The sequence below is a fragment of the Notothenia rossii genome (genome assembly GCF_949606895.1).
Source record: "Notothenia rossii genome assembly, chromosome: 5".
Taxonomy (NCBI): Eukaryota; Metazoa; Chordata; class Actinopteri; order Perciformes; family Nototheniidae; genus Notothenia; species Notothenia rossii.
Window position 1 is genome coordinate 59,772,356 of NC_136903.1, and position 24,673 is coordinate 59,797,028.

Below are 24,673 nucleotides of genomic sequence, written 5' to 3' on the forward strand. Positions count from 1 at the left end.
TCATGTGGAGGGCACGGAGGGAAACTGAACTGAACCAGTATGAAAACAGGCCAATACTGCATCACAGCCTCGTCACTTCATCTCCTGTTGCCATAGAGACAGCGGATGACTGTGTGCAATTTGTCAATCAAGCAAATCCATTTAAAGAGTTTGAATGAAATATTAATATAATATAATCAAATTGATGCTCAACCCCATGTGTATTTTATTATATTTGTTATGTCAGGGCATGTAAGGCAACTGTAAAAATAAGGACCTCCTAAATTTCTTTTTTTTTATTTTCTCCTTTTATATTGAACTGTTCTATTAGCCTGTTGGTATAGGTTTATGTCTTCGCCGTTCCTTAACCACTGTTTATTGCATTTATAACCTTTTCTGTGTCGTTCGTTTGACTTTATTGTCAAACATTTTATTTCTGGGGAAGCTAATTAGGTTACAACTTGCAATACAATAACAAGCAAGTAATTTTTAGCAAACAAACTGCTTCAGTTTCGAGTACTGTCCTTTTCAGTTGCGAATTGAACAATTTCCGTTATTGGAGTGAGCGTACATGTCATTTTCTAAGGGGTCACTCTATCTAAAGGGAACAATAAGGAATAAAATCAAATGCTGAGTGCTTCAACCAATGCGAGAACAAGTAATTATTGGAAATATATAAAGAAAGTCAATTCTCTTTCTTTTACATTGAAGAAGTACACATTTTTTGGGAGATTTGAAAATAATCTTGATGAAAAATAAGAAGATCAAGAAAACAGCGCTGACCGTAACTGCCAAAAAACGCAATAAATATCAAAACAGTAAAGATTCTCTTCTTGTTCGCATTGAATTATTGACTAATCCAGCTGAATCTAAACCATTTCAAATGCTTCATTCTTTTCAATACGTTTTTTCAATTGCCTGCAAAGGCTAAAATCCCTGTGTAGCCCCTCAGTCAGCAGTGGCTCAGTCTGTAGGGACTTGGTCTTGGAACCGAAGAGTCGCCGGTTCACGTCCCTACCCAAAAAGAAAATATGGATTGAGCTGGTGCTCAATGGTGGAGACGTGCCAGTTCACGTCCTAGGCCACTGCCGAGGCAAGGCACCTAACCTCGAAACTGCTCTGGATAATTGGCAGCCTCTCTGCTCTGCCACCTTTCCTATCTGCACGTGTGTATGGAGTGGAGAGGGATTAATAAAGTATGTCTGAAACACCGCCATTGGACTCCTTTGATTACTTCCAATCACAGAGCCGGCCAGCTAACCAATTAGAGCAGACTGAGCTCTGGTTTCAGACAGAGGGTGAAAAGAGGTGCTGCAGCACAGACAGTATGAGACACATAAAGTGCTCTTAGAGCACAAAGTGCTCCTTGGCAGGTTACAAAAACAGAAACAATTTAAGTCCTGATAAACAAGTTTATATTGCCAAGCACAATTTAGAAATGCAAAATACATTGTCCTACATGTCATAAAAGTGATCTGTGTTCTGTATTGTCCTAGTTTGAGATCTATAACATCATCATAGGTCATAAATGAAAAGCTTCCTTCCTTCATTAGCTAATTAAGAGCCAGCAATGTGTTTACTGTAGATGTTACTGTAGTGCTTTTTGAACATTAAAGAATGGAGACATATCACAGTAGCACAATATAGAAACATGAACCTGAAAATGAGCAGATGTCCTCTTTTCACTCTGCAGGCTCACTCAGCTGCATGCTGTCACCTCTCTTGTCTCACAAGTGAGTCCATGTTAAAGGCTGTTTATTTAGAATAGTTAAAGTGCCATAAATATGACCAATGAAAATGACGTAATGGCCACATGGCAGATTCAAACTCCACCCCAGGATACAGACAATCCCGTTTCCACTGCATGCCACAAGTCCCACTAAAACTTTTTTAAATCTTCTGCAACCCGAAATGTAATACTTGTACTTTTGAATTAAATCCATTCAGTCAGTACTACAGCCGGCACCGCAAGACAAAGTTCCTTACCAACATTACAAGGAACTGGCAGTAAATGTGCTAAAATACTCCTCTGGCCTTAAAATGCTGCGGCTCGGCTGCTTACAGGAACCCGCAAGCATGAGCACATTACACCAATTCTGGCTTCCCTCCACTGGCTTCCTGTCCATTTTAGAGTTCATTTTAAGATTCTATTGTTTGTTTTTAAATCTCTTAATGGGCTGGCCCCAGAGTACATCTCCGACCTCCTACAGGTGTACACCCCCTCAAGGGCTTTGAGGTTGGCTGATCAGCTGCGGCTGGTAGTCCCTAAAACAAAACCAAAAAACCAGGGGAGACCGAGCCTTCTCAGCGGTAGCCCCCAGGCTCTGGAACGACCTGCCCCCCCCATGTCAAATTGTCCCCCACTCTTCAAACTTTTAAGTCCCGCCTAAAGACCCACCTCTTTTCCCCCGCTTTCAAGTCAGTCTGAGCTATGCTCTACCTATTTGTATGCTTTATTGTCTATTCATAGCCTTTATGTGTGCCTTGTATCTATTCTTATGTGCCTTTAATCTAGTCTTGTAATATTATATTTTGTTATGTTCGTTGTGAAGCACTTTGGCAAACCCTCTGTTTTTAAAATGTGCTATAGAAATAAAGTGGATTGGATTGAAAGTAATTATGTATGACAGAGAAGTGTTAGAAAAGGGAAATGGTAAGATAAAAGAGGTGTGTGCTTCCTGTTCCTTTCACAAACAAAAGATAATCCGATAAAAGTGAGAAAGAAAAGCATGCAGAGGCTTTTTTCAGCTTTGTGCCAAATTGTTTTATCCCTGCACACCTGTCCCCATGTTTATTGATGAAAAAGCATGCCGTTTTATAAAATGAGACAACCGTCTGCTGTTTACTCATGTGGCAGCCTTAAAACACATAAAGACACACACTGGTGTATACAAATGTTAGGTCACATGTGACATGTCATCTCATGTCTGCTATAAGTAAAGAACAGGGAACTCCCCACCCACACACGTGCAATTGTAATGATTATGAGCCTTATTTGTGTGTATCTTACAGAAAGAGCTGAAATGATTAAAACCATTTATACATGTTATTATAAATGGCTGCTACTTCAATACTTTATGTTTACTCACTTTTTATAATGCTTTATAACGTTTATTTAATTGATAGCAATTATATTTTGTATTTGCCATGTCCCCTTTGTTTTAACAATGCAAATGTCCCTGCTTAGGGATAAATAAAGGATTTCTGATTATAAGTTTGAAAATGAGTCGCAAGATTACATTTTTCCTTAACCTGTTAAACCCGGAGCCTGTTTTTCAGGTCTCAGGCTCGAAAATGACATGCCCACAACAAATGACTATAACTTGACTTCTAAAAGGGGTAAATTAATCATCTTAAAAATGGTTCATATCGTCAGTTAGCTGAGTTTCTTCCCGTTAAGTGGGTACGACACATTAATAGGTTGTTAAATGTTAAGAAGCCCTGAGACACAGTTTTGTGAATATTGCTAAATAATCATTAGTTTGATGGATAATGAAACAAACTTGGAATTGCAAAAGTGTTTTCAATAAAAAAATGTAATGTTCATAATGACAACCCACATTCTTATGTTACTACAATATGCAGTACTTTCCATGTGTTTCCAACATTCTATTTTATCTTATTCTATTATATTACTTATTCCTACCTTTTTTTACCTGGACCAGTGGCACTTCCAATATTTTCTCGTAATATTTAGCTTGTTTGTTTTTCATTGTCATGTGCATATATGAACGTAGGGCTGTGTATAAATGTGTGTGTATATATTTATATAATTATCTCTCTATTATTCAGTCCTTGATAAAGTTCATTTGATATGAATTGAAGCAAGATGTTGCACTTTAAAGACATTATAAGAGATATATATATATATATATATATATATATATATATATATATATATATATATATATATATATACATATACTGTTGCTAATAAAGTTGGAATAATTTAGTTTTCAGACACATTCCATTCCCACTATTTACAAACACAATCATTTCATGAGAGGAGGTAACTTTATAGGCAACAGTTTATATATTTATATACATTTTCACTTATTTTATAAAATGCTTGAAGATTTAAGGCATACGATGAGGCATGTTTATTTTTCTTGCTTTATGTGTGCTCCATGTGAAAACATGGGTTTGTATTTTGAACAAATTACAGGTATAGTTAAAAAAAGTCAATAAAAAGAAAAAGGATGTTCGGTTCTGTAGCTTTTGTGAATATCACAATAAAACCTCTGAATATATAAATGTTTTAAACCTCCAGGATGTATGTCTATATTCTGAAGCAAAGTGGATACTACAGCAGACGTTATTTAGCAGACTCAGACAGATTTCCTTCCGAGCCGTCTCAGTGGAGAGGCCTGCTCCCTTTTCACTCCCACCCACTTGCCCTTGCAGAAAGAATCTGAAGAGCCTTATGGGTGCTGCGTCTGAGAATCATAAGGACACGAAGAGCCGCGCTGTGCTAATTCAGAACCAAATTCAGCTCTGTTTGGCACAAAGAGAGGAGAGCGTGGCTCCTCCTCATCCGTCCCGGCTTCAACTGTGCGATGCTCCCAGGAGGGAACAAAGAAAGGAGCGCAGTGTTGTCAGTAACAGCCTCTGAGTTACAACACATTAAGACTCTCATTAATTAGATAAATCAATAATCCCCTTCTAATCTCCACCTCTGCAGCACTTCCTCATGACACATTCTCCCTCCTCATGCCGAGCATCCAGCTGACCCAGTCCACTTTTACTGTGACATTGACATATTTACACTAGAATTTGCTCTAATAAAAGGTCACAACTGAATCGTCATGCTAGAAGCACACCATCACACTGAAACCAGTACCTCAGTTACTGCATTTTTGGACAAAGCCAAACATTTACAGTGAAGCGTTACATACAGTTAAGTACATTTGTTTTTATGTTTGTGTAGTGTTGGACAGCATTAATAATTGAATATAATTCGGATCACAAATTTGCTTTCAATTGTACATAATAATAATAATAATAATAATAATAATAATAATACATAATATTTATATAGCGCTTTTCCCAGTGCTCAAAGACTGCGATATTGATGTTTAAAATGTGTGCCCAGCTTATAGAAAACTTTGTGAATAAGACATGCAGTCCAAAGTAGTAAATGAATATACATGACAACATATTTAACTGCATATAGTTCAAGTGAAGAAGAATAACCCTATTATAAGTCTTATTTTGATGCAATTTGACCATTTTATTAATATTTGTATGATGCATTAGAACTTTATTCACTTAGAAGGGCGGGAGATTCATGTGATTGGTTGTTGGTCGAGTTTCAGCCCCCCCCCCGCCGGCAAGCTACAACGCACGCCGCCGTGTGTAGGGGCCGTTACGGCCCGTCCACACTACAGCTTCGACAGCTTCAAAAACGGTTTCCAACGCGTCTGCCCATTCACTTTGAATGGGGTGACGTCACGTTGCCTCTCTTTTCGCTGAACTGAATTGTGGGTAGCAGAGCGGAGCTTTCCTGGCGTTTCAGGCTGCAAAAGTTGAGCAATGTTCAACTTTTGAAGCTTCTGAAGCTTTCGGTGGAAGCGTCAGCCAATCAAATCATATGCCAGTACAAGCTCTAGCCAATCAAACCGCTGCTTGTGTGTCAGGGGCGGGAGATTCATGTGATTGGTTGTTGGTCGAGCTTCAGACACGCCCGCCGGCAAGCTTTTTTTGAAACTGTAGTGTGGACGGGCCGTTACAGCCGGAGACGCGCAACAGCGCTGGACTTTCACAGCGCCGCTGCGCCGGAGCCTTGCAGCGGCGGGTGTTTGCGGCGACGGATGCGGTACCGGCATACCGAAGGCAGCAGCCCACCAACGGCCCACCAGGAAAAGTCCTGAATCTCCCGATGGCGAATCCGAGCCTGCTTTCACACACACACAACTGAAACCATTGGGCGGAGAGATGTGCACATTCTTCTTCCCTTGCAAAACTGAAAACAAAATACAGATCTAGGTTCAACATTGAGCACGACTTGAGAGTGGCATTATCAAGCCTGCAACCGCGTTTTGAAAAGATGTGCAATGCAAGACAGGCTCATTGCAGTCACTAATAATTAGGGATGGGAACGATTAATCGAATATTCGAAATTATTCAGGTATTCGAATAATTATTCAAGTATTCGAATATGAGCTATTAATATATATATATATTTTTTTTTTTTGGAGGGATGCCTACGTTTGACATATTATCAAATTGAACAATTCAATGTATACGACAGTGCCATAGCTAAAGGTGACGTCTAAAGGTGTGTTTTGCTCCACTCACGGTACGTCTACACTACAGGCATCAAAAAATGCTTTCAACGCTTCGCCCATTCACTTGAATGGGGTGACGTAGAAGATTTTTAATCTTCGCCGAACTGCATTGTGGGGAGCATGGCATGGCTTTGCAAGCATCACGAGCATCTATCGGCATCAAAAGTTGAACAATGTTCAACTTTTGAGGCTCAATGCTTGGCATCAGCCAATCAAATTCCGTTTATGCAAATCCCGCCAGTGCAAGCTCAGCCAATAAAACCGCGTGCAAGCTGGGAGAGCCAGACCGCAGTTCATTTCCTCATATTCCAAACGAGATATTACGGTAGCAAATCACCCGGTTCTTTACGACCGGAACTATTTACCGGGATACAAACCGGAGGAACCAGGCATGGAGGGAGGTGGCAGAGACAGTGGGTGAAACTGATCGTTTTTTCGCCTGTTTGGAGAGTTTATATCCAGTTTACTTCGTTTTAACATTGCTATTGCTTTGTATGTCGGGGGCGGGAGATTCATGTGATTGGTTGCTCGCAAAAAATCGCCAAGCTTCAGACACGCCCAGCTTCAAGATTTTTTCATGCCTGTAGTGTAGACGGGCCGTCACCGGTCCCTCACAGCGGGCAGAGCTGCAGGTGCTGATCTTTCTCTCTCTCGCGTCCGGTTATACTTCACTTGCGTTTATGTCCAAATCCATCAGATCTAGCTAGTTCTAGCTAATGATATGGCTGCTGCCCCTCCCTACATGCAGATCAAGCAGACTCAAACCTCATCTTATGCCCAAATGCGGCGCAAATGCGCCCTGCAGCCGTTGCGAGGTTCTGGCGCTAACAGTTCATGAGCGTGCTCCCCCGCCCCCTGTCAACACTCGCGACACATGAGTGGCCAGCCTAAACAACAATAAGCGCTGCTTGGCAACCGTGTGTGGCGGCAAAGTGCATAAACATTTTGACAGGAAAGATTTAGTTTTGCCGGTATTCAACATATTTTACCAGTAATAGTCCGGTAGTTATTTACACTCGAAGAAGAGTCCTACACAACAGACATGGCGTGTGTGGAAATATTTCGACCAGGTTAGTGAGTGTGGTGTAGAGGTCAAACTATGCCAAATTAAACTTATATACATACTATACCTTGCTATACCCGCAACCTCCATTCCAGCTGAGAGGGTCTTCTCTACAGCTGTTCTGATTGTGAATCCCGCACATGAAAGCTGTAGGCCTATAGCTGTCAAACTTTGATCACCAGTTCAATACATTTGATAAATTCGACTTGGTTTCTATACTTATTTGAACATGTATTTATTTATATCCAACATTTATTGAAAACATTTTTTGGGGGAAAAAAAATTTGATTTTTTTTTTTTAATTTAATTTAATTGTTTTAAATAGGATATGTACATTTCGGTTTATTGGTTTTAAAATCAAACACCAACCCTCGCAGCTGAATCTGTGATCCTGTGATGAAATCATGGTGCCTGTGAAGGAATGTAAGATCATATGCACCTGTAGTTATCTTTAAAGCACTTTTCTTTTAGTGCCATGTGAATGAAGTTATTATTTAAATGTTTCTAGCTTTATTCAAAAGAAGGTTGCCTCAATGATTACAGTGATTTGACACAAACTAGAGCAGTTGTTCAATTTTCTGGTTGATTTAATGTTACATAGCGCTTTGACTCAATTCAGAATTACATTTGTAAAGATCTGGGATGGCAACCTCAGAAACAAAAGGGTGTTTGACTGTATGCTGCAAATGATTGTAGTCCTTTTCACACTTGTTTCCACTAGATTCATAAAGCAAATAAAGCCTATTGCGAGCTGAACAGTTGTTGCCTTGATGTATTACAAGTTGGGCTGTCAGTCGATTTATATTTAATCGCGATTAATCGCATTATTGTCCATAGTTAATCGCGATTAACCGCAAATTAATCGCACATTTTGTATCTGTTCTAAATGTACCTTAGAGGAATATTTTTCAAGTTTGTAATACTCTTATCAACATATGAGTGGACAAATATGCTTTATGCAATGTTTGTTTATTATCATTGGAACACACTGCAGCGCGGAGTCCGGTCTTGCTTGGCCTCGTTAGGCCTTGTTAGGACCGGCTCGCTTTATGGCGCGTTCCCATTACAGTTTAGGAACTGGGGTAGTATCTATAGTAACGCAGTGTAGGCGGAGCAATTGGCTTTTTGGCGGGCGGAGCAACGCTGCTTAAAACTGCCGTGACGTCATCTTCAATGCGACACAACACACAAAACAATGGAGGATGTGGAAGCGATTGTTTGCTTGTTTTTGCTGTGTGGCTTCTTATCACAACAAAGAGGCAAAAGTTGTTTCGAAAGACGCGGCTTATAGCAAGCCGAGGTACAGTTGCAAGATGTGAACCCTTTGGGATTACCTGGATTTCTGCATAAGTTGGTCATAAAATGGAGGAAGCCACTGCTGTCCAGAAAAAACATTGCTGCACGTTTGAAGTTTGCAAAAGAGCACCTGGATGTTCCAAAAAAATATTCTGTGGACAGATGAAACCAAAGTTGAGTTGTTTGGAAGGAACACACAACGCTATGTGTGGAGAAAAAAAGGCACAGCACACCAACATCAAAACCTCATCCCAACTGTGAAGTATGGTGGAGGGAGCATCATGGTTTGGGGCTGCTTTGCTGCCTCAGGGCCTGGACAGATTGCCATCATCGACGGAAAAATGAATTCTCAAGTTTATCAAGACATTTTGCTGGAGAACTTAAGGCCATCTGTCCACCAATTGAAGCTCAACAGAAGATGGGTGATGCAACAGGACAACGACCCAAAGCACAGAAGTAAATCAACAACAGAATGGCTTCAACAGAAGAAAATACGCCTTCTGGAGTGGCCCAGTCAGAGTCCTGACCTCAACCCAATTGAGATGCTGTGGCATGACCTCAAGAGAGCGATTCACACCAGACATCCCAAGAATATTGCTGAACTGAATCAGTTTTGTAAAGAGGAATGGTCCAAAATTCCTCCTGACCGTTGTGTAGGTCTGATATGCAACTACAGTATAGGAAACGTTTGGTTGAGGTTATTGCTGCCAAAGGAGGGTCAACCAGTTATTAAATCCGAGGGTTCACATACTTTTTCCACCCTGCACTGTGAATGTTTACATGGTGTGTTCAATAAAAACATAAAAACATATAATTGTTTGTGTGGTTTTAGCTTAAGCAGACTGTGTTTGTCTATTGTTGTGACTTAGATGAAGATCAGAACACATTTTATGACCAATTTATGCAGAAATCCAGGTAGTTCCAAAGGGTTCACATACTTTTTCTTGTAATTGTATAAAAGAAGCTGACGCGAGAGTTTTTTATTTAATTTAAATAAAAAGCAATGTTAATTTTGTTCAAAATGTGTTTAGTTAATTTAATAATATATGTATTTTTGAATCAAGTATTCATCTTTATTGTCTTCATTGTTAGTTTCCACATGCCTAAAACAACCTCAAGCTAAATCTAAAAGTTGATGGCTAAATAAGAGCGTTTGAGAAATTGTGCAAGGCATACAGTAATAGTCAGAATAGTCGATTAATCGTTTCATTAATCGATTATCAAATTAGTCGTTTGTTGCAGCCCTACTCTCTTACACTCTCTCCCAACCCTGTCTACTTCTTTGCACTGAGACAGTTGCTCAAACAGACAAGCCTGTTTACAGTTGTCGGCTAAATGCCGCTCCTCTGTCTTCATAACAGTCAAAGCATGAGACTGAAGTTCCCACTGTGGGTCAAAATAATGCGCTGTGATGTCCAGTCGACACGTTGAATGCGATCCGAATTTTCTCAAACAGTCCCTCGTCCTCCACAATGTTAATTGTCCTGCAAGCTGTAGCCACCGCCACCCATTTAGCTATTGCTGTTGAAAGCTTGCTGCTCGTAGACGACGTGTCCAGGCGTCTCCCCGGCAAACTTTCAAGTGTGGTCAGCCGCAATCAAGCGGCAGGATCAGCTGTGTGCTTGGCTTGCTGTTTAAAACACCTTTTTTTGTATCCATATCTCTCGCTAGAATCTCCCACCATCCAACTAACAACAACAAAGTCAAGCCTTTGGGCTCTGAAGCTACGGGGCGGGCCGAGGACAAATACACATGCGTTAATCGCACTTTAAAATAATTAGTGGCGTTAAAAAAAATTGCGTTACTTGACAGCACCAATTACAGGATATGTGCACTTGCCTCACATCATCATTTTTATTAAGAAAACTCTCTTAAAGAAAATTTGAATATGAAGTCCACCAATAGTTCATTTTGACTCTCATGTTGAATGTAAAAGTCTGTGAGTCTTGATATGTTGCCAAAATCTACACTCATTGTAGTAGTGCGCTAATACCATGGATGTATAATAAGAACTAGGGATGTCCCGATCACCTTTTTTTGCTCCCGATCCGATTATTTGATTTTGACAATCTGCCGATACTAAGAGAAGAAAAGGTAACAGATAACGGCTGGTCATCCAACGCGATGAATTCAGCTATCAGGGCTCGACAGTAACGGTTGCCAGGTTGCCATTGGCAACCATTCAGAAAAAATGTCAACCACTTCTTGGCCTTTGGTTGCCCTCAGTGGCATAACTTGAAGAAATAAGGACAGCAAACAGCTAAAAGTGTTCCCCAAAATAGATAAATGTTAATTATGTGTTGTATTAAGACTGATATTTAAAGGTCACATGTCATGCTTTTCCGGTTATTACCCGTCCCATTGTGTGTTATGAAGGTTTTTCTGCATGTAAACGGTGTGCAGAGTCAAAACCCTCAAAGTACACCCTGTAGCGAGTAAAACTCTAAAACAGAAAATACCTCCCCAAAACGCCTCGTTGGTGAAACGTCATCATGACGTCATCATCCATTTGATTATTCCGGGTACGTGCTTACGAAAGCACGTACCCGGAACTAAATGGGCCAATCCGTGGAGCCGTTACGTTACGTCCGCGGAGCCGTTACGTTAAGCCCCCGCTGATTGGTCCAAATTGACCAATCTACACACACACTCAGTGCAGGCAGCCCTGCTGACTTCTGCTCCCTGCTGCAGGCTGATAACAGACAGTTGGGATCGCACGAAATTCTCTCTGCAGACCCATTCTCACAGCGTTTATCAACCTTTTTCTTACTCAATATCAAGCCACACTTATTGTTTTTATTTCGGCTGTGACTTTGTGTGTGTTCAGGTTGAGTGTGGCTGTGTTTGGCTGTGTATCGCTAAACAAGGAAATCACGGAGGCGATGCACGTTTACTGCGCCGTGTGTTTGTTTTACAAAACATGGCGAAGCAAATTAAGTTGTTTGACTGTGGGGTAAAAAGTTCGGACAACCCATCAACATCTCAAACGAATTTTCAAAGTGATTCAACTGATAAAGCGCAAAATGAACCCGAACGAAAAGCAAAGAGGAAATGTGTAAAATATATATGTACATTCTGCTACGTTGTGCATTCACTTCCGGTAAAAGTTCCTTCAAAATAAGAGTCCCGATCTTATTATTACCAAAATAAAAGTGCAAAACGAAACTTTACCATAGGAAAATATTGGCATACAAATATACTCACTTCTATAAAAAGGTAACACATTTTAAATGTAGTTAGACATATTAAAGGTAATTTACAGCATTAATAATTAATATCTAATTCTTGTCTGTGAATGCTTTTCATTTATTTAACATTAGAAATGTAATAGTCTGGCCAATCCAAGACTTCAATGTTGAAGGGCCAATGGATCTATGGTGGGGGTCAGCACAAAGGTCAAGAGAACCCACATTTGAAAGGGAAACAACGGATGACGAAACTAGTGACTTGCTCAATTCATGTTTGAGGGATCTGTGAAGAACATGACAACAGCTGCACTACTGGTATTTAGTATACCAGCAATTGAGGGTGGACAAGTTTACTACCACTTTAGTTTCAAATAATTGTGTTAATTACTTATTGTAAAGCATTTGAACACTCTTTTGTCACATTTTCATTATTAAGCTGATGTATAACTATAGTATCTTAATTATTTAAAATATAAGGTGACTAAAAATGGCAACCGTATTTTTAGTTTTGGCAACCAAAAGCTGATGAATGGTTGCAACCAAAAGCTGATGCCTGGTTGCCAGCCTGGCAACCACTTTTAAAAGTTAGCGTTGAGCCCTGGCTATCTTGGCTGTTATTCTTTTGGCCTTTTCACTGTTCTGGGGCAGTTTCTCTTTCCTGAAAGTGTTGGTTGTTTCAGGGCCGTCACCTGAGTGGCCGCTGTGTACTCGTTGTTTTGTTTGTGTTTGTTTCTCAGGTGGCATATTAGATTGGTCGTGTTGAACGTCTGTTCTTTCCACCACGCGGAACCTCCGCCTTGCAAACATTGCATCTGGCGTTACACTGCCTTCGCTTTCAATTTTATAATACTTCCAAACTCCTGACATTTTCTCTGTCCTGACTCCCGAGTCACCAGCTGAACGTAGCCTCTCGTTAGCTTACTGCTACTGCTACTATTAGACACTGCGCCCTTCCCACTCTGTTGCCAGATTTGAGAGAAATAAGCAACCAGGTCTATGAAAACAAGCCCCAAAGAAGCAACACATACATGATGTTGTGTAATTTTAAACCAAAACTAAGGCCTCAGGATGACTTTAAGAGGTGAACATGGTCATTTTTGTTTTGTAACATTAAATAATAATTTTAAAAAATCCCGATCCCCAATTTTTTTTCTCCCAATTCCGATCTTTTGAAAATCACGTGATCGGCTCCGATCCCCAATCACGTGATCGGATCATCTCTAATAAGAACTGGATACAGCGTGGGAGGCGGGGTGTCGTTCTTTCCTATTAGAGCTGCTTATTGGAGCATGAGGACAAAATGGCCCAACTTTTGAGAGAGCGAAACGTCACAGATTACCCGTCTGGCTGTCAGAGCAGAAGAACCCGTATGTGCGCTCACAGAGCATGCGCCCCTTAAGCACCGCCCCCCAAGCTCCCACTCTCGGCTCACTAGAATGAATGGAGAGAGAAAATAAATCTAAATTCGGCTTTTAGTGTATTTTACAACTTTAAGGACTTAATGATTATAATAAGGGCTATACAATAGTTCATACTTGGTCATTTATTTAGTTTAAAAAAAGTTACCGCTGATGTACAGACGTCTCTTTTCCAATGTTAGTCAATGGGAAAAAGTATTTCTGGGCCCAGGGACGCCACGGACTGATACGGAAGTTGCAATACCGCCGTTTGGACACAACGAATATTTTCCTCAGAGTCTGGCGCACTTCCTGGGGGCTTGGGAAATTACGTATACTAAAAACAGACTTAGTAAAATAGACGATGCAATGCAAAAAGGAAAGAAAGGCAAAAATCAGAGCTACAGGACATTAAAACTGTGGATGGAGGTGCAACAGCCTGAGTAAAACCTGTGAAACCATAAGAAAACTTCAAAAAGCATTGAACTTTCTTTTTGATAAATTGAATTTCCATCTGCTATAGTTTGATTGATGTCTGACTGACATCAGTTAGTAGCATATGTTGCGGAATTGGGGTACAGCTGCAGTGTCTTTTCTATTCATATATCAAAATCAAGTCATTAATTGTGCCCGCAAACACAATGTCATTAAAAAAACAGGTAGTTATTGTTTCCTTTAAAGCAGTTGCATGACATTTCTATGGTGTCACTATGTAATTCGCCTGCATTTATCCTATTGATCCAATATATATTGTATTGTAAATGCTGCCAAAGAAATCACTGATCAGGCTTTTTTAAATTCACGTATCATAATAACTTATGATTTCACTTTGATACAGAAAATAGTCATTTTCAACTCACTGCATTACTACCAGCAGTGGAGTTCCTCTTTACTAAAATGTGCTTGACTCAATGGCCACTTTATTAGGTACACATGTACATTTTATACAAACCAATAATCTGCACCCAGACTTTGCAAAGACAATTATTACATATAATTGGCACTGTCATATTACCTATTTAAACGTATAAACACATAATGGAAGTCTGCATTATTCTATTAAAGTTTTTTTTTTAAATAGGGTTAAAAGAGTGAAAACATGTACATTGAAATTATATTAATGTAGTGTTTTTTTTTTTTTTTAAATGGAGACAATTTGTGCAGGTGTATGTTGTGGAGACAATTTGTGCAGGTGTATGTTGAATGTATAATTCAACAAGCAATTTGTTGTGTGAGCAGTATACTGAGGCGGCAGAAAGGCATAACTGAGTAACGACAATAACTGTTTTAGTACAGCAAAATGTAACAACTTTTTTTGCATTTTGTGCAGCGTTTGCAGAAGTGTTGAACTGGACTGCACTGTATTAGAATGTAGTGTTTTAAAATCCCTTACAAACATGAGGGGGCAAGAATGTTAGAAACACATTTAGTATCTTTTCCAGTACAAAACCACGTAATGATAAATATATTAACCAGTTTAGCCCTGAGCCTGTTTTTCAGGTCTCAGGCTCGAAAATGACATTCCCAGAACAAATTACCATATCTTCCCTTCTAAAAGGGTTAAATTAATCATCTTTTTTCTCAAAGTCATGATAAAAAAAAAATTGGATGTAGAAAAGTCAGCATCAATATAGATGTTTTTTATTTTAAAGAAAGTTCAGATTGAACATAGTAAAAAACTTTAAATTATAGTGTCCGTCCAAAAATTCTTTTTTACTTATAGTGAAAACCACCCTTGGATGATGGTAAGGTAGACTAAATATTTTAGGAATCCAAAGTACAACATATAATAAGTACCCTGTATCAAGATTGATGCAAAGTGAGAGTGACATTTTACCTTTTTAGAGAGGTTTAGCAAAAAAAACTCCACCTCTGAGGTGATTTGGGTGGAAATGGAGGTATTACCGTTTCTCTGGAACCCATTGGTCGATTTTGGTGATTGACATCTCTTTCTGACCGTTAGAGCCAATATAATCGAAGGGGAATTTCCCCACTCACACACATGGTAAAACAAAAAGGTGGGGGCTTCGCGCACGCAGTTTTGCACCAGAGTGAAGCTGTCTCTAGGTCTGACATCTGAAAAACGAAAAGAAAGTTTATTGCTCATGGATTATCAGAAATCATTTCAAGGGGACACAGGATTGGATTAACCTATGGATTAACTTCAGCAGTGTTTTTATCGTTTTAATGCCATTGAAGACCACTTTTGACCAGACTACGGCACAGGTGAGCCATGTTAGCGTTTTTAGCACCCTAGCGCCATATGTTTTGATGTAGTGTTGTCAGATACCAACATTTTGGTTTCGATACCGATACCAAGTTAAGAATTGCGATTCCGATTCTTTTTCGATACTTTTCTTAAAAAAATGGAAACAGTCTTAAATGTAATTATTGTGCTTTATTTCACACCAGAACCATAACCATAACACAAACCTTTAAACAATGAGAACAATAAATAAAATAAATGACAAGAATTCGTATTAAGTCAAGTTAAGCATCATCTCAAACAACTTTTTTGTTTTATAAACCGTTTTATAAAATATAATTTTTTTTATATTTTATTAACATGTACAGTAATATAAATAATTATTGACAACAAGTACATTGCAGATGTTAGCCACATTGGTAAGTTAGCTAAAGAGATAGCCATATAAGACAGTTATCATTGCCATTAATTGCCTCGTCAAACTACGAAAACGTTTGTTTGTCACAAAATAAATTACACTTGTTTGACTTAGATTTGAGGGCATGGGCTTGAGCATGATGTAATTATGTTATCTATCACATTCGCTAACCTGTCTGTCTTTAAAGTCTTTAAACAGCTCTGGATGCCAGTCGGCGAGGTGCTTAGCCAAGTTTGATTTGTTGGCTCTCTTGGTTTGCAGGGATCTAAAACATGTCTTACAGACAGGCCTCGTGGTGTCCGTAGGCTTGCCCTCACTGTCAGAGATTTAGCTAAAATACTTCCAAATTTCGCTTCTGTCGTCTTTTTTGTCAACAAGCCGAGGCGCAGCGGCAGTTGCACTCCCACTTGCAGCCATGCTTCTCGTTTTCTCACATGCTCTGGCAGCTAGCGTGTGCACGAGAGAGGGGAGGCACTTAGAACGTGCTTGAGAGGGGCGGGACTGCAGGCACGGCTGCAGTGCAGGGAGTGGAAGCAGAGCGCTGAATACACACGGCTCTTATTAAAACTGCGCTTTCTCACCGGAGTACTTTCCCCCGTCATTCTTAAAGTACCGATACTAATGAAACGGAGGTATCGTAACGTTTTTAACGGCAGGGTATCGCGGTAACCTTTCAAGTATCGGTACACCGTGCAACACTATTTTGATGTGTGTTCTTGTTATTATCTCCGAGAGTTCGTATAATTGAGTGATAATGAAGGGTACCCCTCGATTCTGTGTCACTTCACGATGTGAAACGATGGGTTGGATGTGCAGCCAAGATAAATGATAAGGTTTTGTGAGTGAATTTCGGTGCAGTCATCTGTTAGCATTTTTTGCTCGTTGCTAATTCAGAGGCTCAGCGTTAGCGTTGTGGGGTTTAAAAAAAAAGAAGAAGATCAGTTAGATTAGATTAGATTCTTCCCGTTACATGGATATAAAACATTCATAGTTTACTAAATGAACATGCCCTTAGACACTGTTTCCTGCAAAATGTTGCAGGAGGGCCCCGGTACCGGGTCTCTCGGCTTAACAGGTTAAGTAGGTAAATTAAAGGGGTTATCTGACAATGTAAACAAAAACATACTTTCTAGAATATTTTGTAGATCTGTTTTAATGGAGGGAATTAACATTGTATAATGGAAATAATAGAGTGATTTATGTTCATGTGCAATGCCAGCTGTAACATTAAGTAGGTCAAGTTAAGGTTACAAGGAGTAAAGCTCACACAGACACAGAAGGCAGCTCAGGGGTCGAATCGGTGAAATGGAATCACTCATTACAGAGCCGGCAGTATGTAGACATCTTGCATTGATGTGCTTGTGTTTCTGTATTTCTAAAAGGTGAGCAAAAGTTTTTAAAAGATGTATACTGAACATGTTATTGTAACAAGCTAGCGTTTTTTATGGTAGTTTTACCAGAAAAATTACAAATGCATTTTCTGAAACAATGCATCACTTGTTTGCTAAAATGGACAAACGCCATTAGTGGAACAACTTGTGGCTTGTGTATAAGTTGCGTATTTGTGCTAATCATTTTCAGCAGTTGTTTTGCGGGTTAATTGCAAGTCGGCTTTTAATAACTTTTTATATTTTATGTTTGATGCAAGTTTAGGAATTAATTTCAATGTTTATACGAAAGTGTCACTTTTTAGACCTAACTGACAGTGGGTGGCCGAGTTGCAATAATGTGCTTGTGTTTGTATTTTCGAACAAAACAAGATAAAGGAATTTATTTTAAACAAGCCTGAAAGTCCCTTTCATGTATAAATGTGGAACGAATTGCTCATCTGTCCTAATTTCATTATTCATTTCATTAAATAGATTGAAATATATAAATAACAACATTTGTTTGGCAAAATATGGCAAATCATGTTTGCTCTAGCTTACAACAATACATTACATATTACTTGTTGGACGCTTTTATCCAAAGCAACTTACATACTCAATACTAACGTTAAACCCCTTTCCTATTCAATTAAACACATTCAATGTTTATTTATTGTAAAAGCAATTGGGCTAACACACACACACACACACACACACACACACACACACACACACACACACACACACACACACACACACACACACACACACACACACACACACACACACACACACACACACACACACACACACACACACACACACACACACACACACACACACACACACACACACACACACACACACACACACACACACACACACACACACACACACACACACACACACACACACACACACACACACACACACACACACACACACACACACACACACACACACACACACACACACACACACACACCTCATTCTGTTTTCATTTACTCGTTTGTTATCTGACCAGCTTCAATCTTGTAGGCTGCTCACTTCGTTTCTTGTAGCCCTCAAAAGGGTTTTGGAGGTTGATGCCTCGGTGAACGTGAGTTGTTTGGCTTTCTTGTCCGCAGCAGCAGAAAGCATTTTCGAATGTTTGAATGAATCAAAGTGGGTCGTCACCATCGACTTTCTCTTATGCTCCAACACACAGTTGCACGGGGTACTGCTTTGCCCGGTCTTTAGCAGAAATGTTCGTCGGTAAATGAGATGGATCAGATTTTTTCATCTTGATGTTTTCTCTCTCGTGTGAGTTCCACACGTTCACTCTACGGTGTTGTTTACCTTCTGTGATGCGCGAGCTGATGACGTTGCGTCATCATCATCACTACTTCACGTCAAGACGAGTTAACTTTTTTTCTTCTCAACTTTGTGTGGAAAAATGCGGGGATTATGCAGCCTTTTGATAAATAAGCGGCCTTTTAAAAATCTGCGCCATTTTGCTGATTATTCGGTAAATTCTGCGATCGCAGAATCGCGTTTTTCTGGAGGGTCTAGTTATAGTCACACTGTCTCCTCAATTAAGAAGATTACGTTTTTGTAAAATAACAGAAAGGGGTCATCTGCACCCTATAATTATCACAAAAGGCTTTCAGAAATGTCTAAATACAAACAAAAATGACTAAGTGTTATAAATATAAACACATGTATTGTTACAAAAATAAATTATCAGTGGAGTAAAGGTGCCATGCCAACACTTGCTGGTATTTTAACTTACTGTTGTTTGATCTACAAACAGCTGCTGAAAACATCTGGCATCATGTATTTATTCTGCATGAATATAAACTGCAGATGATTATTTTCAGTATTACTTTTTAAATATGTATTAAAATAAAATAAAAAGTATGCTTTGGGGCTGCATGATTTTGAAAAAATATTATAGCAATTATTTGAAGAGATTACAATTGGGATGGGATTCCTCATATGAGGTGACATTTTTTTTTTAAACTAATCAATTTAAAATTGATAAAGGAGGATCCATGATGAACAAAGACATGTTCTTCATTCTGTAGAAAATGATGCCTAGGTTGGAAAATCTCTGCACAAAATCTTTAACTCAAAAAAGGTATTTTAACACATATTTTGCATTTAACAAATAAATGTGCAACCCTGGACTTATACAATCTAATAAAACGTCACTAATCCTATTATAGCCGTTTTAACATTCTTGTAAATGGGGGAAATGTTGTTATTCTTCACTCATCATAAAGGAGTCCTAGTGCAGCAGCAGTTCTGCAAACAAGACACTAAAAACCTTTTCCTTATCACAACAAATAAGGAGAAAGTAGTAACTATGTCACATTCAGATTAGTGTGTTCAGATGACCTGATGCACGTCTTATGTATGGGGGAAGAAACCGACACAGGTACCACATGCAACAACAACAAAAAACAAAGCACTGCCGGGAGCCCCCGTCCCCCCGTCCCCCATCCCCCCGAGAGGTGTTCTACCACTGGGTCACTGTGCCTCCTGCTGATCAAACACTGCAACACTGTCATCCTGAGGGGAATTCAACAAGCATCCTTTAAGCTTATTAAAAAACACAAAAGCCTCTAGATGAGAAGCTATTAAAGACATTCCTTTCTATTGTTGCACATTGTTAATCCAATTAAAGACGATTTAAAGAAAAATGCTTCTCCATCCCGACATCATCCAGGAGGGTACCTACAAAACATTTTGTAGTCAAAGCAGTCACTCTAAAGCTCAAGTTCTTTATTTATCATAATCAAAATTAAAGAAGCGGTCGATGGCAATGGAAACCTAAGGCCTCCCTCCAACAATGATAATTAAATATGTATAACAAAGAAAAAAAGAGCATTCAAATAAAAAACTGAAGGTAACTTTAAACAAGAAAAGTGATAAAGTGTGACAAAGAAAGATATATAATAAAGTTATATAAATAAGATTATTATTGCAAATGATTAAACAAACTGTAAGGAAATTAGTAAGCGAATATTAATAGAATCAAATATATACTGTATATACATGTATATTTTATGCACAAATCATGCAAGTCAGAGCCCAATGACTTGGGTTGGCTCTTGGCAACCCACATCATTGTTGTGCAAAATAGAAGATTATAAAATAGTAGATATTAATAGCACATGTAAACTAAATCCAAACATGAATGTAATAAATGTATTATGCATTATGATAAGTTTAAATATAGGTAAAAGTATATATAAAAGGAATCTAATATACAGAAGTCTAAATATTATACTATACTTTTGTATGAAAGGTCTGTGCAAGTGTCCAAAAATGCGAATTAATACAGTTAATGTTAACAGGAATTAATGTATAAGCATTATGGTAAGTACATGTTTATATATGTTTACAAAAGAGGAAGTAGTTGTAAACCAGAAGTAAAACATACATGTAAAAAGTATAAATGTGTTGAGAACATTTTTTGAACTATTTTTCATATTCATAATGACCATGCATTTGACAATAAAATCATACCACAAGGATTTGTGTTACTTCAATTGCAGATTAATTGCAAATGAATAAACTGAATGTAACCAGGAATACACATCTATGCCATTTTCTCAGTATGAATACAAAGGAGTTCAACAGTTCTAAATGAGTGAGTTTCTTGTGTATTATTTTCTGAATTGTAAGGTGTCCTTGGGTGCTTAGAAAGGTGCATCTAAATAAAATGTATTATTATTATTGAGTTAAAGTATATTCAAATACCAACATTTATTCATAAAATATGTAACTATTTCCCATATGCATGAACATTAAATCACATCACAAAGATTGGGGTCAGGTTATGGCCCATTCTTTTGTCTGTTGCCCCCCTGCTTTCCAACCTGGCCAGGTGAAAGTGTGGGACAGATGGAAAAACACCACCACTTCAAGACCCAATGTACTTGAATAACTCAATGTACTTCCACCACCACTTCATGACTCAATGTACTTGTACCACCACTCCAAGACTCCATGTACTTGCATGACTCATTGTATGCACCGCACACACACCTGGCTGTTGCAGCTACACATGTTAAAAGAGGCTAAGTAGCTAACAACCTAGCTTACACCTCTTTCAGGTTTTAGCCATAATATCCATGCTAACAGACGCAGGGGCTAACACACAGCTAGCTTGAATGTTGCCAGCCCAGCCAATGAATTGCCACAAGTTGGGAGAGGGCTAGCTAGGAGGAAAATAAAGAAGTTCCCAGGATGAAAAACACAAAACACACACCGACAGGGAAAAGGAGACACAGTGTCCTATTTCATGTTAGCACCCCGCTGCTACCGAGCTAGCTTTCTCCGCTAGCTGTGTAATGTCACTGCATCGCTGTTGTAAATACATTATAACAGCTCCTCTCCTTTACACGTGTGGACAGCCTCTAAAACTCCTTCTCGGGGACATCTCTCCACCGAAAAACCCTCCCGGCGGACAGCTCACCTGCACCGGACACCGGACAGACGCTCTCACCGGCGAGACATCACCCCTGTTAGCCCGAAAAATACACTGGCGCTTTTTATTTCCAAGGACACAAAATCGCCATGACAGTTTAGAAAAATGCATAAAAAATTAGCAGGCAGGGGAGGGAGGGGAGAGAAAGAGAGAGATGGGGAGGTGAAGGGGAGGGGAGGCGAGGAAGTAGGAGGAGGAGGAGGAGGAGGAGGAGGAGGAGGGATGAAAAGAGGAGGAGTGCAATATCTATTTAATCCACATAAAGCGGAGTTTATTCAGTCTGGATGCCGGAGTCCTGCACACTTTTTCCAGTCTAGACACCACACACACCTCCACAAAAACATCCAAAAGTTAAGGGGGCTTCTTACCTAAAATGGCCACTGCAGCAGCCAAAACACAAACAGCTTCTCTTATTTTATTTGGTGGAAGTTTAGCGGCGGTGTGGCTGCTGCAGCCAGCCTAACCTGATCATAGTGGAGGCTCAACTTTTCACATTTTTCCATTGGCTGCAGCTAGGCGCAGCTGGCTCCATGCATATTTCCATTGGCCCTGCAGCTGTCAAGCAAGCGAACCCGGAGCGAGTGTGTCCCGGGTTTGTCTGAGAGCTATCGCGGCAGCCCCAGGCAACACCATTGTGTATTGTGTGTGTTTTTTCTCTCCCTTCCTGGTGATTCGCATTGCGTGTTGTTTATTGTAGGTGGTGGTGGTGTTGTTCTGTTGTTGTCCTTACCGCAGACTCGCATGGAAATCCTTCTCGTTCCGGGGGAAGCTTCCCTCCGCACCGCCCGGCTGGCTCCTGCTGTCATTGAAGGGAAAGAAGGAGAAAAAAGCAAGAGGGGAGCGTTCAGTTTTAACCCCCCCGATGCAACAAAACGAAGGGGTTTACATTTCTCCTCTGCCGGCTGCATCCACCAATCATGTCGCTCTTTTACTCCTCCATCATTACCGGGTCTGGAGGGCGGAAGAAAAGAAACAAGACATTCCACGTCTTTTGCAGATCGGGTTTCGTTTCCCGGATGTTCCGTTTATTTGGTGCGCTTCAAATGTTTAATGTGGATGCAATGTGCGTTTGTTTTCATGGGCTTATGAAGTTGTTGTGGACCTACAACGTGCCTCTTCAAACTTCACCTGAAGTATGTGGGCTTGACCTGCCAGTTACTTTCTCCCTAAAACTGTTAAAGGCACAATAAATAACATCTTATGAGGCCAAAATAAAAATGAACATGCCTATAGCATCTTCCCCCATGACCCAAATAAACTCGTAATTTATTTCCACAGAGAGACATAGGCGAAGACAACTGGGAAGTTGTGGCCAGGCCATATTTGGTTCAATCTTTATATCCGGGGTATTAATGTGTCGTAAAAGCACATTACTATTTCATTACAGGATTATAATGGCCAAAATAATTCACAATATCTATATGAAGTTGGAAATTAATAAAAGGCTATCAGTCAAACTAATTTTAACTTAAAGTATCATATTCTAACATTGTGTAGTAGGTTGGTCTATAGCAGTGGTTCTAAAAGTGTGGGGCGTGCGCCCCCAGGGGGGCGCAGAGGCATGCCGGGGGGGGGCACGAGAGACCAGGAGGAAAAACGGTTATTAAAAAAAAAAACATATTTTGAAAAATTATTGATTCGAAAATAATATGATACAGTACTATTACGTCGGGTCTCTGTTTCATTTAAGCTCGGCTCTGTGTGTGTGTGTGTGTGTAACGAACCATTTTGTGTGTGTGTGCGCAAGTGAGAGAGAGCGCACCGGTACCGGAGATCGTTGTTGTTAGCTTCTGGTGCTAGCGAGCTATGCTAACGGATATAAGGAGTTTTTTCAACAACAAAGTGGAGGAGAGTCCTCTCCTGTCAGACTGAGAGGCTCAGTGAGCTAAAGGACTCTGAGTGTTATATCAGTGGGTCTCAAACGTTTTGGTCACCATTAATGTAAACAATTATTTCCGAGGCACACGTTTATATGATCATTATAGTTATAAAAACGAAACGAATAAATTAAAAACAGGTATGAAATACTATATGACAGTAAAAAAAGAATAAAGTTTAAAAGGGTGATTTGTAAAACATCCATAAAGAAAAAGTAAATCTGCTTACAGTTCTGTTTCATATGCTGAAAAAAAGGACTTTTTGGCTTTGTAAATATTACTTTGATTATGTTTAAATTCTACAACACATTACTATTTCAGTAATTTTACTCAAAATGTCTCCTTTTATTTAATGTGTTACTTGTGTTTCTATGTAATTTTGAATCTTCATTTTGATAAGTGAATTTTAACAATAGCACCAAGTAAATGTTACCTAAATTATTGTATTGACTGTACAACCTGTTAAAGCTATTAAAATGTACATGGGAAATGCGAGTTAACTGTGGGTGACGTCAGAAGAGAGTATTTCCCGCGCACATTGCCCCCGCAGACATGCACGGACAGTCCACTCAGAAGGTGTCATGTCCAAGAAACTTATAGTGAAAGTTTATTCTTTATGTTAGAGTTGTCATGTCCCTTTGTCTTGTGCTTTATGTCTATGCCCTTAATTATTTCTTCCTCTCATTTCAGGCCTCCACGCTCCCCGCCCCTTTCTGTCTCCTGCGTCCTTAATTATTTTTCCCGCCCTGATTGTTTCCAACTTTGTCCCCTTTACCTGTGTATATATTGTGTTAGCTCCCTCCTGTTCATTGTCAGTTTGTTGTCAGTTCGTTGTCTCTCGAAGACCTACGTATCGGCTTACCTCACGGACCTTTCACGGACCTATGCTATAGATCACGATTCTAGTTTTCCTCGAGAGAGTGTTTTGTTTTCCTTATTTTATTACTGTGCAAAATTCCAGTAAAGTCTTTATTTTGAAACGCTATCTGAGTCTGAGTTTTGAGTCGTGCAATTGAGTTCATGCCTCAGTGTTCACTCCTTGACAGAAGGTTGACATTTGAGTGGAATTTGAAGACTGCTTGGTCGACCATTTCATTTGAATATTCATCGATGTGGAG

General features: G+C 39.5%; 1 protein-coding gene across 6 annotated transcripts in view; it reads right to left on the reverse strand.

Annotated features, from left to right (window-relative positions):
• Window positions 1-22,944, reverse strand: part of chd6 (chromodomain helicase DNA binding protein 6) — a 149,719-nt gene extending 126,775 nt beyond the window's left edge. For 4 of the 6 annotated variants that reach the window (XM_079683324.1, XM_079683323.1, XM_079683325.1 and 1 more), the window contains exon 1: window positions 21,667-22,369. The gene's annotated coding sequence lies outside the window, so the exon portion shown is untranslated. Of the gene's footprint in view, window positions 1-21,666; window positions 22,371-22,408 lie in introns of those variants that run through there. The other 2 variants (XM_079683322.1, XM_079683326.1) reach the window with 2 other exon arrangements.
• Window positions 22,945-24,673: the final 1,729 nt, after the last annotated feature.